The sequence below is a fragment of the Mus caroli genome, unplaced genomic scaffold (genome assembly GCF_978045245.1).
Source record: "Mus caroli unplaced genomic scaffold, Mus_caroli_1 scaffold_1, whole genome shotgun sequence".
In the NCBI taxonomy this organism is placed as follows: domain Eukaryota; kingdom Metazoa; phylum Chordata; class Mammalia; order Rodentia; family Muridae; genus Mus; species Mus caroli.
Window position 1 is genome coordinate 45,958,445 of NW_028227256.1, and position 12,536 is coordinate 45,970,980.

The window sequence follows — 12,536 nt, forward strand, 5'->3', positions numbered from 1 at the left end:
TCAGAACTAAATCTAAGTCCTTTGCAAGAGTAGCAGGTAATCTCTAATCTCTTGGTATCCTTTTTTAACCAATGTACATGTGATTTTCCATTCTACAAATATTTATTGAACATATTTTTTTCTGATAAATTCTGGTCACAGAATTTTTTTCTTTTTTTATTGAATATTTTCTTTATTTACATTTCAAATGTTATACCCTTTCCCAGTTTCTCCCCGGAAACCTATCACATCCAACCTCCCCTGCTTCTATGAGGTTATCCCCTCACCCACCCTCGCCACCTTTCCCTCCCTTCATATTCCCCCACACTGGGGCATCAAGCCTTCACAGGACCAAGGGCCTCTCCTCCCATTAATGCCAGACAATGCCATCCTCTGCTACGTATGCACCTGGAACCATTGGTCCCTCCATGTGTACTCCTTGGTTGGTAGTTTATACCCTGGGAGCTCTGGGGTATCTGGTTGGTTGATATTGTTGTTCTTCCTACGGGGTTGCAAAACCTGTCAGCCTCTTCAGTCCTTTCTCTAACTCCTCCATTGGATCAGTCCAAAGGTTGGCTGGGAGCATCCACATCTATATTTGTCAAGCTGTGGCAAATCACAACTATTGGGTTGACTTCAGAAGAGCAAAGGTTAGAAAACAGGAGTGAAGCCCTGAGGGCCAGGAAAATGAATGGAAACAAGCAACCTTGGGATGTGGGAGGTGGTAGGACTCTCTAGAATGAACCAGAAACCTGGGAGGTGCTCTCAGGACTCAAAGGGAGGGACCTTTTATGAAATGCCCAACAGTGGAGAGAGGGAACATGTAGAGTCCAGTTCCAGTAGAAAGACAGGGCATCAAATGGAGGGATGCAGTTTCCATACCAGTGTGAAAAACTCTGACCCAGAATTACTCCTGTTGAAAGAACCACATGACAAAAATAAACAGAGCGGAGGAGAGAAGTTCCAGTGACTGGGCCAAAGTGGGACCCAGCTCAATGAGAGGCTCCAAGGTCTGCCACTATTGATGATACTATTGTGTACTTACAGACAGGAGCCTAGCATGTCTGTCCTCTGAGAGGCCCAACAAGCCACTGACCATGACTGAAGAAGATACTTTCACCCAACCAGTGGACTTAAGTTGGGCACGCCTGTGGTTGAATTAGGGAAAGGTTGGAAGAAGTTGAGGGGGAGGGTGGCCCCATAAGAAGACCAGAAGTCTCAACTACCCTAGAACCCAGAGATCTCTCAGACACTAAGTCACCAACCCGGCAGCATACACTAGCTGGTACGAGGCCTTCCAACACATATGCAGCAGAGGACTACCTGGTCTGGCCTCAGTAAGACAAGATGCACCTAACTCTTGAGAGACTTGAAGCTCAGGGAATGGGGAGGCTTGGCAGGGTGGAGTGTGGTGGGGCGGTTGGGACATCCAATTGGAGTCTGTGGAAGAGGAATGGGGTAAGGAACTGTCTGAGAGTGAACTGGGAAGGGTATAATGACTGGACTGTAAAAATAAGATTAATGATATTTAAATTTAATTAATTAATTTTTTAAAAAATGAAAGGCAACTGTATCTCAAAGAATGATTTTTCAATGCTATTTTGCAATGTATCACAGCATCATAAATAGTGCTATATGAGTTCAAATATGTTTGTGTACATCCACATGGATGTATAATCAAGGTAAAGATATCATAGAATATCTTTGACACAATGCACTAAAATCATTGTTTTAGTCAACCAAATTGTATTGCTAACTTGTTGCATATGAGCTGAAAAATAGTAGTTGCAAAATTTCTTTAGGCTTTTGGATAATCAATAATGGAGCCAAAATGGTACTCCACAAATACTCAGTGTTTCTGTGAGTGGTGATAAGTCAGTGAGAAAACTTTATTGTTTTTTTCTGCACTGAAGTGTTCAGGTGATGAAAGTACCTGCCACCAGAGCTATGAAACCTACTGCTCATGTTTTGTGAGGCTTATGTAAATTAACAAAAACTGAATATTTGCAGAAAAACACACTTATGAAGACATTTTTAACAATGTGACACTAGGACTTTTTTTCCAAATAATTATAAAATAAAATGTAAAATAAAGATATTAATTAAGAATTAAAATTATGTGTTAACTAAATGTTAAAATTCATTACAAAACCATCACTCTTTAGACTCAGCAAATGTTACCAACAATTATATGTAACATGAAGTTTGCCATTTTGGTAACATAAAAAATTTATTGACTTTTAGAAAGTTAAATCATAGTCTTATTATGAATGGGCTTTATAAATTTAGATACAGATTGACTGGATTTATATCAGTGAATGAATAATTCTTCTGAAAAGAGAGTATTCAGAATGGAGGCTTAAACATTTGCAATAAGAAAACACTGGAAGAGAAGGAAAAAGGAGATACAACTAGAAATTTTCTTCTAGAGAAAGAATGTTAAAATGCCTCTTCACTGTAAAAGCACACAAAGGAAAAATTCACAGATTTCTGAAATCTGTTGAGCACATCAACTACTGTTTTATTATTGAGTGGTATCTTAGGACGTCCAAGCTCCATAGATTATTTTTTTATAAGTCATTCACTGATGGACATCTTAGATAGTTCTAATTTTTCTTTTTTATTATATTTTATATTTTAAAAATCATAATATAATTATAGAATTCTCCATTCCTTCCTGTCAAAATCTTCCAATCTACCTTTTCTTGATACCTTTCAAGTTTATGTTTGCTTTTTCAGTAACTGATGCCACATGCATATATTCCTAAACACAACTTCTCACTCTGAATTATATTGCTTCACTACATATTTTCTGAACTTTTGGCTAATTTGTATTCTACAAGTGTGTAGCCATGACTGTAGTCTAGCAGTCTTTGTCTCCAATACCCCTATTTTCTTAAACTACCTTTGATTATGCAAATGTTTAATAATATATCATCTTTTTGGAATAAATTTATAAAAGCACATTGACTCCTTGAGTCATAAGTGCCTTGAGTGAAATTTTGTGTGATTAGGTATATTTCCATACTGTTTAAAATAATTCTTGGGGAATTAATAATTCATTCCTATTTTTTATGAAAGATAGTACCCCCATGACATAAGTTCTGGGTTGCTAACTGAAATTACCACATTATGTTAGTGAAACTTACAGTATACTACAAACACTACTCTTGAATTCATAAATTAGTTATTTCACCAATCACATTTATAAGCCCTCTAAAACCTAAGCCAAAGGAATGTTTTACACATAAATTCATGAAGCTTTTATATAATATGTAGAGCCAAGTAATATTAGAGTCTAGTAATGTGCCTCAATGTTGTAATATTACATGATATTACAAGAAGTCATATAATAAACTCAATATCCTTTCTATTCCATTCACAATACTAAGCCACTGAATAATGTAGTTGTAAACAATTTATTTCAGCAATGAGTGACCATATATTAATAAGCATTTGCCTGGGGGAAGATGACATTTTCTGAATACGAGACTAGAGAGTACATAAATGGTGTAAAGGCTCTAAAGTTTTTAAATGAATGCTGTTTCCAGGTGCTTGGAACGTTATTGACAAATGTGTATAGAATTCTTGGCTCAGATTCCTTCTATCCCAGAGACACTGCCACACTTATTTCTATTAGATTTATACTTTTAAAATGTATTTTCTTGAATGTGACTTTGTAATCTTTTTCTGTTTCTATTTTGATGTATTTTAGACTATTTATATCACATAGATGTTTGGTTCCTGATATTTGTTTCACAAGTATTCATAATATCTTGTTTCTATCATAAACCTAAATGTCTTAGATTAGAGTAATAGATAAAGAAAATTTGATATATATACATCGCCAAAGAAACGTTTCACCATAAAGAATAACCAAGGTATTCAATATGTCTGGAAATGGAGAGCATTTGGGACAATCTTAAGTATTTTAGTCAAATAATTAGAAATATGAGTATTATGTTTTCTATAATTTGTGAATCATATGTATGCTTTTTAAACCCCTCAAATGCATTTAAATGAAATAGCATATAGTCAAAAAATGAGAAACCAAATTTCAAAAGAATATACAAATAGAAAGTATACAGTGTCGCCATAAGCTTTCTGTTATAATGCTTTCTGTACAGACAATGCATTTAAAGAGCACTTTTAATCTTTATTTTTTTAGTCTATTTGAAAAATCAGACCTTTTAGATAAAGCTCCCAATCAGAACAAAAACAAATTTCACTTAAATTTTGACTTTTAAAATTTGTTGAATGTAGAAAAAGAAAATGAGTAATCCTTTGTAGTAATAATAGGGTATTATAAGGGAAACTTATACTTGGATTATTTATATACTACACATATATGCCTCTTAACATTTCATCAGTGGAGGTTTTATGTAACTTATCAAATGATCTCTACTTTCATTACTGAGTTATTTTGTTTCCATTTTTTTATAGTATTCTCAATATCAGAATTTATATACCTAAATATATACAAACTTATGTACACAAATTTCACCTTCTACATATTATTGGCAATCTCCCTAAATAATACTTACTTATAAATTTTACTGGTAAAAGAATATATTTTATCTCTACTAGAATCTAAAGAATGTGAATCAATCCAATAGAAAGGGTGACTAACAAATGGCTTTCATGTATCTTTCTAAAGGTCAGCATGTACAGACTACCTCCAGTAGATAGATATGGCATTCAGATGAGGGATGGGGGACCTATCCATCTCAACACAGTTAACCCAGAAATGATCCTGTCCAAAGGAAAGACAGGGGCAAAAATATTGAATAGAAACTGAAGAAAAGGCCATTCAGAGACTGCCCCACCTAGGGATTCATCCCATCTGCAGACACCAAATTCAGTCACTATTGCTGATATTTGCTGATGAGAATTTGGTATGTCTATTTCCTGAGAGGTTCTCCCAGCACCTGACCAATACAGAAGCAGATATTCACAGCCAACTGTTAGGCTGAGCCCAGGGACCCCAATAGGAGAGATAGAAAGAGGCCTGAAGGAGCTGGAGGGGATTGTAATCCCAGAGAAAGAACAATATCAACTAACCAGACCACTCAGAGCTCCCAAAGACTAAACCACCATCCAAAAAATATACACGGAGGGAGTCATGGCTCCAGATATATATGTAGCAGAGGATGGCCTTATCTGACATCAATGGAAGTGGAGGCCCTTGGTTTTGTTGAGGTTTGATGCCCCAGCGTAGGGGGATAATAGAGCAGTGAGGTGAGAGTGGGTGGAGGATAACCTTCATAGAGGCAAAATGGAGGAGGGAGAAAGGGGATGGGATGGGGATGTTGTGGAAGGATAGCCAGGAAAGGGGATATTGTTTGAAATGTAAAGGAATAAAATGATTAATATAAAATAGGATATTGATAAGATATTCTATATGAAAAGCTTGGGAATTTCTCTAGTTTTTCAAATATTATTTCATGGGCTAAATATGTTATGTCTCAGAAAAAATTTTTTGAATAATCCCACATTACATTCTGAAAAAATAAACATAACAAACAATTAAAATATAGTGAATTATTGGAATTAATCATGCAAGTCATAAGCTGTGTGTGAAGTCACCTGTATCTAATCAGTCTAATTTAATCATTCATCATCATGATGTCAACTTACTCTTAAGCATTTTATTTAAGATGCATACTTAGTAATCAATTCATTAAGCATATAAATAAATAAATAAATAAATAAATAAATAAATAAAATATATATCTACATGCATGCCAGAAGAGGCCATAAAATCCTCTGGAACTTGAGTTTACATCAGGTCCTATACAAAACTAACAAGTACTTTTAACCATCTACTTGGTTTGTCAGATAAGAAATTTTAAAGTAAGTTACAGAGATTTCTATTACCATATACAATTTCTGAACTTTTAGTATAGGATTTCTTAGTATTGTGTATATTATGTGACTACTATACTTAATTATTAATATAAGTGTTGTTCATAATTTCAATTAAAATATTCATTTTTCTAAATGAAATTTATTAACTATGCTGAGATAAGTGGGCTATACTTACAAGAAATATTTTATTTCTTATGCGTTCATGGTAAAAATGTATCTAATCCATATCTAATGCAAATAATATATTACTTTGTATACATTCAACAATATGTACCTTCATGTTTGCTACATGAAATTACTGAAAAATGTAGTGATTTTACAATTAAGAATTCTACTCTTTCTATTGAATTGTAATATTGTGTTGTTATTTATATTCTGTGCGAAAGTTAGATAGTTAACATTGAGAATGCATAGGTACCATAAAAAATATATATCTCTTTTTATACAATATACATCTGAGTGAACATTCTTTCCTTGCCAGTCTGCAGTTCTATAATGCATAATTCACTCCTTGCATCCCATCAATTCCCATATAGATTTGCAGTCGACAGATTTATGATGTGCATTTAATGGCTTATAGAAGCTAGTTTGCCAAAGCCGTGATTATAAGAATGGCTTCTTGGGAATTTTATGCTCCCTCAACACCTACGAATATTTTGGAAAATGAAGTCTGAGCTATATTTGTTTCTTGACAAATAGGGAGTGAAAATGCTGATTGGTGGGAAAAAATGCTTAAAAATGTATTGTTTGGTCATTTTGGAAAGTGTTTCTGTTGTATCAACACTAATACTGGAATAAGGGAAGACCTCAGAGTTCTATTTTAATGTATGGATTCACAAACAGAATGAAACAGACAATAACTGTGTTCATTGAACATTATGAAATATAATTCTCCTTTAGGATTTGACCTCAGATAGTACAAATTAAAAGTATGAAAGCATCATGGGATCATTTTGGCCTTCTTCTTCTTCTTCTTCTTCTTCTTCTTCTTCTTCTTCTTCTTCTTCTTCTTCTTCTTCTTCTTCTTCTTCTTCTTCTTCCTCCTCCTCCTCTTCCTCTTCCTCCTCCTCCTCCTCCTCCTCCTCCTCCTCCTCCTCCTCCTCCGCCTCCTCCTCCTCCGCCTCCCTGTCGCTGTACTGGTCCCGGTCCCGGTCCCGGTCCCTCTCCATCTCCTTTCTCTCCCTCTCTCTCTGTCTCTCTCTGTCTCTCTCTGTCTCTCTCTGTCTCTCTCTGTCTCTCTCTGTCTCTCTCTCTCTCTCTCTCTCTCTCTCTGTCTCTCTCTCTCTCTCTGTGTGCGTGTTTAGTATGTTCCTGAGTGCCTGGGTATGTATGTTTCTGTGTGTGTTTTCAAGAATATGAAAGGAGGATATGATACCATAGTAAGTTTTAATTATTTTATGATGAATAGTCCTCTCTGAACTGAGACTGTGAGTAAGTATAATAACATGAGAGACTAGCTTAATCATTGAAGTGAATACACAGTAGTTACGTGACTGGAGAAAAAAACCAGGCTAACCATAAAGAAGACAGAGTAAGTTATAGAAGATATAGTCTGTGTGCAGAGTATCATTAGCAGGGATTTCTAAAGGGCATTGTGAAGTGTCCTAAACTATAACCCTCTTTGTATCTTTACTCCATTCTCCTGAGAGAAAGGATAAGATTTTTTAGATCTGTTTTTTCATGTAATAACTGCAACTCTTACTATGGTTTACTTGCTGTTTTATATGGTGCAATGAGCATTCTTTAAAGTAAATGTACTTTCCAAGTGTTTTCCATATCCAATGGCTCCAGATGGATCAAATTTTTGTCTGTGTTTTACTTTAAACTGTCTTTAATGCAATCTCAAGAGTGTTATGTAGAAAGCTTTACAGTTCTAGGCCTGAAAAGTAAACACACATACGTCCCATGGGGCAATGTTAGAAAATTACATATTCTAAGTGTCAATTCTCATGCTGTCAAGTTCAGCCACTTTTCAAAATATAGCATATGTTCTTTTCTAGTTAAAAAAAAATACTGACATTAAAGTCGTGTCAGAGTTTTCAAAAAGATATCATAAAAAAGCCTAGATAATTCAGTTCTTTGGCAAAAAAGAATGATAAATGAGTCATGCTGAAAAGTGGGCAGTTATATCACATAAGAAGATAATGACTAAAAGCTTTCCAAATAGCTGTCTGACTACAGCCAAGAAGGTGGTCGGCATGCTGGTTTAGCAGAATGCAGGGCTGATTGCCAGTCTTTTTTTTTTTGAGCAAAGCAGCTATTCATTTCACCTGCAAAATCTGTGGTTCACATTGACATTACACAAAATGAAAAACAAGGCAGTGGCTATTTTTAGGGTCAGATAACAGAGAGGTAAAGTAAAATAAAGGCACCTTTCCTACATGGAGACATAACCTTTCTTCCATATTGTCTTTATGTGTGCATGCGCTTGTGTATAATTTTTGTTGAAATTACACTGTAAAAATGGGATATGTAATACTACTATTACCACTTGTGTAAGAGTATAGATTTAACAAACACAGTTGTATTATTTTGTATGCATGAGTACATATATCTAAAATTATTTTCACTTTAACCAATCCTACATAATACTAGCTGTTAATCCTATATAAATCCAAAATTCATTAATTGTGAAAGAACAAAACCAGAAATGTTTAGTCAAAATCAATTATAATAGATCCTATGTATGTTCTCTATGTATACCTCTGTAACAAATTCATACACTCAAATACAAACATATGAACAGTATAAAAATTGATACACATACATGTGTACCCTTATATACAAACAACATATAAGTTATAACATAAGACAAAGATAAAGAAATATGGAAAATACATTCTAAGTATTTATGTGAACAAAAATACTAATCAATAATGCTGAATATAAAAGAGTTATAATTAAAATTAAGTAAATGTGAATATTATCAAGTAGAAATTGCTCATACTGGTAATAGAAATATTACAAAGTATATATAAAAGTGAATAGACAGTAAAAATGAAACTGATATTTTATAGATATTGCATAAATATAAACATAAACATTAATGTTTTTATAATTTCTAAATCAATACCTGTGTGTGCGTATGATACCTCTTTCTAATGCACAATTTCTGTAAAACTGCTAGTTGTGCATACTTAAAATGTATTTGTAAAAGTATTCCTATGAAAGACAAGATTATTTATCCTAGGAATTCAGATAGTTTAATTGAATCTTGGCAATAGCTGTTCTCATCACTTTGTATCACTACAAATATTAATATTATGATGTCATTTATTTTGTTCATATTGGAGATGCAATTGACTATTTCTATGACATTAAAGATGGTAGTCAAATGGTTTATTTAAAGAGGTTAGGTATGTACATATTTATTATACAGTAACTATTCTGAATTTTATTAGATTTTCTGTAGGCTTATTTTGCTTGCTTTTTCTTTTAGGTCATGGGTGAATCCAAAAGATATTAGGACTCCAACAAAAACTTCATGAAGCAGAGTCATATTCTAAAAGATATATGTCATATATGGCTTTTGATCTTTCTAACTGGAAAATAACTTCAGATGAGTTGAGAAGTAGACTTTTACAATATCCCTGACTCATAATAGGAAATGATAGAACACAATGGGACCCCAGCATAGTAGTGATGATTTTCAAAGAAATATGACTGACTCATGTCTCAGCTAAAACAGTGAAATCAGTATGAGACAGCTCTGAGGGAGCTTTTTCTAATGATTTCACTGTTTATAAGTCAAAAGCAATATATATATTTGAAGGTGATCAAGATGTTTTAATTAATTCAGTCGATCATTATCATGGCTCAAATCCACAGACATCAAAATGTAATTTGATTTCATTCATTATTACTAACAAAAAATATATTAGCAAAGCTTATAAATGCTATGCATCACTCTATATCCATAGATATAGTTCAAACATTGAAGTATAGTCACTTCTATAGCTCAATAAAAATTTTCTAGTCAATTAGTCAAAATTTTATTAAAATTGCAATAAAAATATTGTGCTCTTTAATATACACTTTCAAATATATGTATTTATGTGTGTGTACTAACATTTCAGTTTTATCACTGCATATTTGTTAAATTTGAGGTATAAATATTCAATTAGATTAAAAGCAATAAAAACGCTCCAGAAAAAATTTGTGGGACAAAAATGGATAATTTCTTATAGCTGAAAAAACATTGATATTTGTGTATAGAATTGAGTAATTTAATGGTGTTTTGAAACACATCAAATATCAGCAATTTGGTTCCTTCTTTTCTCATAATCTTTTTGGATGGTCTTCTTAATGGAAATGTAATTGTGCCCTTTCCTCACCATACAAATATTCAACATCAACATAATGCTTACTTAGCAATACCTCTGATAAAAGGTAACAATCCTTCTCATCCTAATGTACATTTTAACTTGTAAAACATGAAACAATAACAGTAACAAATTCTTAGTTGTCTTTCTCACAGAAAATTGTATTTTCAAATCTGTGTTCTTTAGTAATGGAGGGAAACACCATTCTGGATAGTTGATGGTCCTTTCATTTCCAGAAAGAGAAAATTATTATTAACAGTATTTCAATAATACACATCATAAGGCTGATTGATTTATTTAGCTCACAACACAATACACTTTATTTTGAAATATCTTAATCATTCAGGTTTTTAGCTCAGCTAAATCCTTGGGCCATTATTTGAATTTGAATGACATATTTTGACTCACATGGAGTAAACATGTGGTACTTTTGTATCAATTATAATATTTTTATTTGTAAATGTTTTCTCTGCTGCTATGGGTATGTTTACTCTTCTGAACTTTACATATTTCATTGATCAAAATATATTTTATTTTCAAATTTTTATTTTTATGTTTTCATTAATACCTTAATATTTGAAAACCAAAATGCAAATAACAGTTTCTTTGTAAGTAATGAACAATTTGCAATGTCTTTATGTGGAAGAAGGAATAAAATTATACAATTTGTGTTCATACTCCCAATTCTAGGTCATGTACATCTTAAATAGCTAACAGGTATAATGAAGTGATAGCCAGTATTTTTATTGAAACTGCTTTAATTGAAAGGGAAAGTACAAAGAACAATCTAATATCAAAGGAATCATATAGCTGGGAAATGAAGAAAAAGCATCATCATCACCATGGCATCAGAGACGTATGACAGGTTGCTGATGTTCTCCATTGGATGGAGACTAAGATTGCTGGACAGTGCTCTTCCTTACAATCAGCAAAGACAGAAGTAAGCAACTTTGAATTCATGGCCAGCATCTGGTTTCAAAGACACATTGCCTCTCTTCTTATGTTATTGTACAAATTAAGTCATAAGAAATAGACAATCAAAGAAAATGAGGAGAGAGAAGAGGGGAGAGAAAAAAAGAATGATGATGAAGAAAGTGGGATACTGAATATTTGACAAGTTTGCTTTTGTTTAAATAACATTTGGTGAAATTCATTAGCCCTTTTCAGTATCCGTGCACCTTCCCAGTGCTGTGGCACATTAATACAGTTCCTCATGTTGTGGTAACCTCCAACCCTAAAATTAATATTGTTGCTAATTTATAAAAGTTATGAATCAATTGAAATATCTATGGAGATGGCTTTTTTAAAGGTTTCACAGCCTATAGTTTGAGCACAATGTAGGAGAATAAAAGTAATATTTTCTACAAAACTCCAAACAAGAATTAAGACTTTGAATTGAATGTTTAAACACGCTGTAGTGTTGAGAAAGATGTGATTTCAAAGAGCACTGTGATGGTACCCCCAAATCAATAGAGATGTAGTATTACCACTTCTACTGTCTATGATCCATTTACAGATGTAGTGGTGATGCCACACTGAAATCTATTAGACTATACATAAAATGTAAGCTCACTCTGAAATCATCAACCCATCTACTCTAATTGTTAGCATAATAGATGAGGAATGAGATTGACTGTGTCTGAGTCTGACACCATGTTCTAGGCTAGAAATAATTATAGCGATTATGTGACATCTCTACTCTTGCTTTAAAATGGCCATAAATACAATTTTACTTGAATTTTTTGATGACCTCCAGAAAAGTAACTTGTTCTATTTTACAAAATGGCAAAATTTTTGAGAAGTTATGATTTTAGAAAGAAGAAAAGGGAGTTGTGAATCATTCTTATAATTTGCCTGAATCTAAATAGCAATGCTCATAATCAATTACTTCTGCTACCATTTATGCAACAAAATGATTATATCACAACTTTATTTGTGGAAACAAGAAGGAGTATCTTAGCAGTGCTGTAAAAGATGTAATATTTTTATGTAGTTAGGAAAAATAATTAAAATATATTAGTAAAGAGAGCATGTAAGAGTGAGTAAATCATTTGTAAATCATTGAAAATGGTCAAGATCAATAAATCTTTTTGTTCGATATCTAACAGAATTGCATATATCCTAAATGAAAATTCAGATAAATAAAGTTATATTATAAATAATGATAGAGAAAGAATTGAATACCTCAGTTGACCCTGAAGTAAGAACTGAAGAGACTGTACAAAATTCATCATGGAACTAGAAAATATCATCCTGAATGAGGTAACTCAGACTCAAAAGCACCTGCATGGTATGCACTCACTGATAAGTGGATATTAGTTAAAAAAAAAGTGCAGAATACCCAAGATACAGCCCACAGAACTCAAA